The 8139-nt window shown below is 54.4% G+C and overlaps 1 pseudogene across 1 annotated transcript in view; it reads right to left on the reverse strand.

The window, feature by feature from the left end:
- The window catches only part of LOC144806285 (uncharacterized), a 47721-nt pseudogene extending 41176 nt beyond the window's left edge, over positions 1 to 6545 (reverse strand). The window contains exons 1-2 of the transcript XR_013605752.1: positions 6469 to 6545; positions 6283 to 6373 (exon numbers count right to left, since the gene is read on the reverse strand). The product of XR_013605752.1 is annotated as an uncharacterized LOC144806285 (transcript). The remainder of the gene's footprint in view (positions 1 to 6282; positions 6374 to 6468) is intronic.
- Positions 6546 to 8139: the final 1594 nt, after the last annotated feature.

Below are 8139 nucleotides of genomic sequence, written 5' to 3' on the forward strand. Positions count from 1 at the left end.
GCAGAGTGTGAGAGATGCGCATGCAGATAGACAAGGAGAGGAGGCAATGTGGGGCAGGAGGGAGAGAGGAATACAGAGTGGGGCAGAGTGTGAGAGATATGCATGCAGATAGACAAGGAGAGGGGGCAATGTGGGGCAGGAGGGAGAGAGGAATACAGAGTGGGGCAGAGTGTGAGAGATATGCATGCAGATAGACAAGGAGAGGGGGCAATGTGGGGCAGGAGGGAGAGGAGTACAGAGTGGGGCAGAGTGTGAGATATGCGCATGCAGATAGACAAGGAGGGGGCAATGTGGGGCTGGAGGGAGAGAGAGGAAGGAGATGCCTGCCGTGAGGGGTCCTGGTGGGGTCTCCTTGGCTGCAGCGGTGCAGGCACAGGTGTCCCACGGTGTAGGGGGGCTCTAGCTCCAAGGGGCCCCCTCAGCACTGCACTGTGGCCGGAGAGCTCCTGATTGAGCCTGGAGGGGGCCCCTCTAAGTACCGTGCAGGGAGCCCCCTTCACTTTTCATTACGCCAGTGGTGGGGGTCTCCTTGGCTGCAGGGGTGGAGGCACAGGCGTCCCACGGACCCGAGGCATGGAATAGTTTGCCAGACAGATGAAGGGCTGCAGTGGCCCTCCGTGCAGAGATATCCGGGTGCAAAAACCTGCAGCCATTGAAGTGAGTAATGCGTGTTTAAGCACCAGCCCAACTGCAGTTGGCGTCAACATGCCATCTTAATATCATGTTATATTATATTTTGTACCAAAATGTGTTGTTCCTATCAAATGGCCATAGGATAGTGTTCCCCAGAAATGGTTCAGGCGATGGTGCATTGTGTAAAGAGCTGTAGGAAATGCCTCTTAGGAACACGTCGACTGCATTGCACAAACAAAGTGTCATAGGGCAAACAGTGTCCATGTTTTTCGGGCCCACGGTTGAAAATGGAGCCTTTGGGAGCTATTGTGACTGTTTTAATATACTTTTCACTTTTCTGCACACAGCATGGGTGTTCATTTACACATAATATAGCCGCAAAGTCAATGGGCGAGCTTTGTAAACACGAGGGCCTGACAGCCCGTGCGCCTTGGGAGAGGTTCGCCTGGTCCCCGGCACACTCTGTGGCCCGCCAGCGCCAGCATCCCCCCACTCCACTAGTGCCCAAGGGGGGCTGATCCAACAGGGTGCCCAGCCACGACACACGCACGACGCGTGAAATGCGCGCTCATTAGTAATAATAACAAGCATTTACAATGCAATGGTCTCGGCATTATTAAAGGTAGAGCTATTAGCATTGCTCATGACATTTTTTTTTTAAATCATAAATAAATGGCAATGTCATTTACATTGCCAATAGCTTAATCGTTAAATAAATGGCATTGTCATTTACAATGCCAATAGCTTAATCGCTCACAAATGCATGACCTATTGCATTTACACCCAAACAGAGCCACTCACACAAAGCCACCCACACACACATACAGAGCCACTCACACAGAGACACACACACACAGACACACACACACACACACACACAGCCCCACACACACACAGAACCCCACACACACACACACACATAGAGCTCCATATACACCCAGAGCCGCACACACACCCAGAGCCACACAAACACCCAGAGCCACACACACAAACAGGAGAGCAGGCACAGCGAGGGGGCAGGGAAGCAAGCACAGCGAGGGGGCAGGGGAGCAAGCACAGCCAGGGGCAGGGGAGCAAGCACAGCCGGGGGGCAGGGGAGCAAGCACAGCCAGGGGGCAGGGGAGCAAGCACAGCGAGGGGGCAGGGAAGCAAGCACAGCGAGGGTGCAGGGAAGCAAGCACAGCGAGGGGGCAGGGGAACCAGGGGGCAGGGGAGCAAGCACAGCCAGGGGGCAGGAGAGCAAGCACAGCGAGGGGGCAGGGAAGCAAGCACAGCGAGGGGGCAGGGAAGCAAGCACAGTGAGCGGGCAGGGAAGCAAGCACAGCGAGGAGGCAGGGGAGCAAGCACAGCCAGGGGAGCAAGCACAGCCAGGGGGCAGGGAAGCAAACACAGCCAGGGGGCAGGGAAGCAAGCACAGCCAGGGGTCAGGGAAGCAAGCACAGCCAGGGAAGCAAGCATAGCCAGGGGGCAGGAGAGCAAGCACAGCCAGGGGGCAGGAGAGCAATCACAGCCAGGGGGGCAGGGAAGCAAGCACAGCCAGGGGGGCAGGGAAGCAAGCACAGCGAGGGGGCAGGGGAGCAAGCACAGCGAGGGGGAAGGGAAGCAAGCACAGCAAGGGTGCAGGGAAGCAAGCACAGCGAGGGTGCAGGGAAGCAAGCACAGCGAGGGTGCAGGGAAGCAAGCACAGCGAGAGTGCAGGGAAGCAAGCACAGCGAGGGTGCAGGGAAGCAAGCACAGCGAGGGTGCAGGGAAGCAAGTACAGAGAGGGGGCAGGGAAGCAAGCACAGCGAGGGGGCAGGGGAACAAGGGGGCAGGGGAGCAAGCACAGCCAGGGGGCAGGAGAGCAAGCACAGCGAGGGGGGAGGGAAGCAAGCACAGCGAGAGGGCAGGGAAGCAAGCACAGTGAGCGGGCAGGGAAGCAAGCACAGCCAGGGGAGCATGCACAGCCAGGGGGCAGGGAAGCAAACACAGCCAGGGGGCAGGGAAGCAAGCACAGCCAGGGGGCAGGGAAGCAAGCACAGCCAGGGGGCAGGGAAGCAAGCACAGCCAGGGGCAGGGAAGCAAGCACAGCCAGGGGGCAGAGGAGCAAGCACAGCCAGGGGGCAGGGGAGCAAGCACAGCGAGGGTGCAGGGAAGCAAGCACAGCGAAGGTGCAGGGAAGCAAGCACAGCGAGGGGGAAGGGAAGCAAGCACAGCGAGGGTGCAGGGAAGCAAGCACAGCGAGGGTGCAGGGAAGCAAGCACAGCGAGGGTGCAGGGAAGCAAGCACAGCGAGAGTGCAGGGAAGCAAGCACAGCGAGGGTGCAGGGAAGCAAGTACAGAGAGGGGGCAGGGAAGCAAGCACAGCGAGGGGGCAGGGGAACAAGGGGGCAGGGGAGCAAGCACAGCCAGGGGGCAGGAGAGCAAGCACAGCGAGGGGGGAGGGAAGCAAGCACAGCGAGTGGGCAGGGAAGCAAGCACAGCGAGCGGGCAGGGAAGCAAGCACAGCCAGGGGAGCATGCACAGCCAGGGGGCAGGGAAGCAAACACAGCCAGGGGGCAGGGAAGCAAGCACAGCCAGGGGGCAGGGAAGCAAGCACAGCCAGGGGGCAGGGAAGCAAGCACAGCCAGGGGCAGGGAAGCAAGCACAGCCAGGGGGCAGAGGAGCAAGCACAGCCAGGGGGCAGGGGAGCAAGCACAGCTAAGGGGCAGGGGAGCAAGCACATTGAGGGGGCTCCTTGACATTGGCATTCACCCTTGTATAGCGCTGGCTAGACCCGCAGGTATCAGAGCGCTTTCCCGTAGGAACAAAGCAAGGGAGAAACAAACTCTGTGTGCCCAATTATAGACAACCTGGAGCACGGCGCCCTGTGCTGTTCCAAGAGATTTTAATTCTTAAAAAATGCTTCTACCCATGTGCTTCAAAACCCAAGGGAATCACCAATTCACTCTTAGGCAGGCAACAGCATTCTGGGGGTGGTAGCGCCACTATTTGCATTACACGTGTGGAACTACATGTCCCAACATGCAGAGCGCTTTCGGCTGAAAGCTAGGAGTGGCTGAAAGGCACAAATGCCGCTGAATATCTCCGAGCAGAGAGCGGCCTGCGAACACACATTTGCCATTGTCTCATCACCAGAAGGGAGGCTAAGTGAAGTAAAGAAAATACGATTGTATAGACATTCGAGAGGTGATGAACTGAACCAGCGTCCCGGAATTAAGGGATCATTATAGGCAGCTTAGAAGGTCAGCCAAACGTGCACCCCCTCTAAATCTGGGCACCCTGGGACCAGCTCACCCATTTCCAAAAGTCGGCCCTGGAAGAAAATACATTCTTGGTATAAAAGGGTGGGAAAGCGTCTAAGTGGAAACGCTGCCCTTGAACCCCGGATGATTGACTCTTCGTTTCAGCTCTTGCCTTATTGTGGAGAGCTGGACAAATGAAAGCAATATCTGGAGGCAGCGCCTCATCATCTTTTAATATCTCCCCTGTTTCTCCTACAGTGATGTGGCCTGGCAGTCCAATTAGATGCCACGAAGCGCTGATGCCTGCTCCGTGGCTCTGCTCCCGTTCCCTCCAAGCCGCTGGAACGAGAAGCATGTCTCTTGTGCAGCGCGAGAGGCTAGCGCGAGCGTGGGCGAGCGCGAGCCTCCTCTGCCTCGCGCTGCAGCATCAGGCGGCGGCGCGGGGCGCTGGGCTCCTCATTAAATAACTCACCTTGTGTTTGGCGGAGAGGAGTTCACCGTCCGTGGTGAGGGTCCTGTGGTGAGGGCGGGAAACAAAGACGCGGGTGAGCGGAGGGGAAAGTGGTCATGGTAATGGAAATGGTCCAGAAGAGAAAGGAGAAACGTGGGATAGGTTAAAAGAAAGAGGGAAGACCCGTGGTAGGAAGAAGGGACAAGTGATTTACCTGGAGTGGCAGCGGGGCTGTTCCTGCCAACAACAACAAAAAAAATGGCTGCCGCAAAACTCAAAAAATTTCCGATTTGGGGGCGTGTTTTTGGGTAAGTGACAGATGGCGTCACAGATAGAAAGAATCTAAAAAACATGCCGACGAATCGCAAAAAGATGGGGCTTGAATTGAGTGACGCCCCTCTCCTCCAATGGCTGGCCTCCATTTAGGAAGCCAGCCAATGGAGAAGAGGGGCGGGTTCCAAGCCCCCTCTAAGAAACATTAAATCTCAGGCTCCGCCCACTGCTACGCAGTGCGACGGTCCTCGACCTAAAAAGTAGCCGCCGCTGTCAGTGGCTGAAGAGGGTACAGTGGCTTTGCACAGCATTGCCTTAACTTGCTCTTGTAGGTTTCAGGGAGCTATTGTGCCAGAATACAGTGAAAGTACTTACCAGCACTAGCCCCCTCGCTTCTGCTGATACAAAGATGCCGCCCCACGAGTACGGATGGCGGCCCGACTGTCTGCCTGTAGGTAAAGCTCCCCCACTTTAACACCCATCTAACCCCTCCCTTGGCAGTACACTTAGATGACGTTTAGAGGCCTGATTCACAAAGTTTGGTGTTGTGCGTAACTTAGGCCACACGTAAGTGTGAGTCCCTCATACAGGCTCAGAACTCAGGACATTTTATACATCAATAAAAGCTCTGTGGAACTTTTTAATTTCGACGAACCCGTAAATTTAGGTCATTTCAGGTGTATTATATCACCCGTCACAGCCACAAGTCACACACGGGCTAAAAAATAACTGAGAATGGTGTCCCTTTGTGTTAAACAACACACCTTTGGCGGGCATTCAAAACATCACACTGCTAACAGTGGCGTCACTAGGAGGGTGCGAGGGGTGCGGACCGCACCGGGTGACACCATCACATGGGGTGACTGCACCGACGCTCTCAGCACGACTACGGCTACACGGTGACCAGGGAGCAGGCTTCACAGGCTGAGATTCAAGGTGGAAGCGAGCCTCAGGGTCAGACTGACGCACACTCTCTTAAACACACACGCACACGCGGAATGTGTCAAGCTTCTCTCACACACTTCCATTTCACCCTCAACCCAGGGCACCTCGTCGTCGTCTCCCAGTTCGGACACAGAGGCATTGCTGTCAGCTCCTTAAGCACAAGGACAGAACAGGTGGAAGGAACCCAGTTACACCACATCTGTGCGGATGGATAGATGAATGGCGCTTCCAGGCGCTACTCACACAGACACAGCTGCAGAGCTCCTGGAGGCGGAATCTTGCAGCGTTTGGGCAGCGCGAGTGTATCCAGCTGAGCAAGACAAGTGCCGGACCCCCCACCCTTCTGAAACACAGGTCAGAATGACACAAGGCGCTGCGACCCTTCATTCATACAGGGGCTAATCTACTCTCCTGCAGAATGTGGCGAGGGGCCCCGGAGACACCCCCGTACCTCACAAAACAAACTGAATACGGTGCAAGGCCGCAGGGACGTGTCTGTGTTCAGACCCCGCATTCCCACAAGGCTCGTCAGTGTTTCACAACACGGGGGGCGTGGACGGCGGGGCCCGGGGGCGGCAAGAGTGTCCATCAAAGAAAGGCGCCACACCAAAGTGCGGCCCCTGAAGTATGCACTTGCAACAGAATCCCATACAATCATGCGCATCTGAATACCAGTCACGAGAACTGCACTTCCCTAGAAAGTAAGTTAAGTAAACAACTCACATTCTGTAACTAAAAAATCTGACAATCTACTTACAAAAACGACAGGTTGTTTGGCGGCACACTTCAAATGATTCCCAAAGTCACAGGTTTACACGAAGTGTTGTGAAAAGAACTTTCTTCCGTGGCTAAATAATAAAACACAACTTTGTATTAATGGTAAACATAATACAAAGGACGCATTGACACACTGGGTACATTTAGTAAGTTAAGATGTACTTACACAAAGACGAGAACTGGAAAGAGCCCGAGTGCCACAGGACACGTCTCTGGTCGCATGATCGAGGCGCCGCCCTGTGTGGAGTTTAAATAAGGAAACAGGGAAAGAAATGCAAAGCGTGTACTTTGATCACAACAAGCAATGACGTGTGCAATGACGTGTACCCTGACAACAAACGAGGCAGTCCTGGTGTGAATGGGAAAGTAGCGCCAACATTAAGAGTGAGGTGTGACTAGCGCTGCTTGTTGTAAAGATGGCAGACGGCTGACCCTGTGATTGGCGCCTCCTTTCATCCCCTCTGATATGTAAATGTCGGCGGCGCCAGTGACCTGCAGGGGTCAGGTGGATGCAGCGAAATGGAGTTGTTTCGAGTGTGAATGTGTCTGAGGCTTTTAAACAGGAAGGGACTGCCCTGCAGGGTGTGGCGGCCTGGCCTGAGTTAGAGTCTGGTATGTCAGGGGGGTGGGGGGCTGATCTAAGCAGTCAGAGCGATGCAACCTCCAAGGGTTTGTGTGATGTGTTTGAGCTTGCAATGGCAATTTTAAAACATCCCTGGAATAAAGTTTGTTAACGTTCTTCCCGCTAAAGACATTGAGTGCATATAATGTAAAGAACATATATGGGTAGAATATTTTTATACGTTTCCACATCATGGCTGCAGGAGCCGTCAATGATGTGTCTTTCTCTCAGCGCGAGGCGCACGTTCATATTTAATGCTGCGGCAGCTCCAGACTTAAAAGGGCCTCTGTGCGCTTTTTATCTTTCTGTTAATGGCAAAGCAAACGAGACGCCGCTGCGGCATCACCAATGCATCCAAACAACAGCTGTGGAGGTGAAGCAAACACTCTCGACACTGCTCATCGCTGCTGATTTTTACAAATTGTAACTGAGGGTAGAAAATGAAAGGAAGGCCTGTTGGCTTTGCAAATGCTTGTTGTAATCCATCTCTGTTGGCAGCACGTGTTGTAGACATTACAGCTGATGTATTACCGCGGTGGCTGGATACCTCGAGTCCAGGACCCACGGGCGCCCGGGCGTCACGTGTAAACCTCTTGTATTTGAAATGCTGGGTGTATATGGTATATGACGTACCCCACGACAAACCCGGAGATGGATTGCAAGGCCCGTCATTTCTGGTTCCCTCATAAACAAATGCTTTCAAGGTTGTGTGCGACAGTGGGGTGGGGGCACCGGGGGAGCGGTGGCGGAGAGGCCCGCACACAGGGGTCGGGCGGTGTTTTGTACACATGACATCATTACACGCACTAATGTCAAGGAGTCACTGCAACCTAAGAATAGCTTCCGCCGCCACAAAAAATATGCTAAATATATCCAATCTCAAAAATAGACGTATACGTTTTTTATCAATTGCATTACCGACAGATAAAAAATGCAGTTACCCACTAACCACACTTTATGTCTTGAGACAAGCACTTCTGGAAACATAAACACATTCCCCTCAATGTAGTTGGTGACGTTGAACACACAGCGCCCAGAGACCCCCTTGTCAAACACGCAGCGCTCGGTGCACCCGTGTGTGAACCACGCACCGCACGCGAGACCTAAAAATCAGACCCGAGTCACAGCAAGACATTCAGATCTGGGCGAAGCTTCGACCGACGGACCCCACGCGCTGTGTGACCCTCGGCAGACTGTGCCTGGACACACCAGACT

The sequence above is a fragment of the Lissotriton helveticus genome, assembly GCF_964261635.1.
Source record: "Lissotriton helveticus chromosome 1_1 unlocalized genomic scaffold, aLisHel1.1 SUPER_1_unloc_6, whole genome shotgun sequence".
NCBI lineage: Eukaryota > Metazoa > Chordata > Amphibia > Caudata > Salamandridae > Lissotriton > Lissotriton helveticus.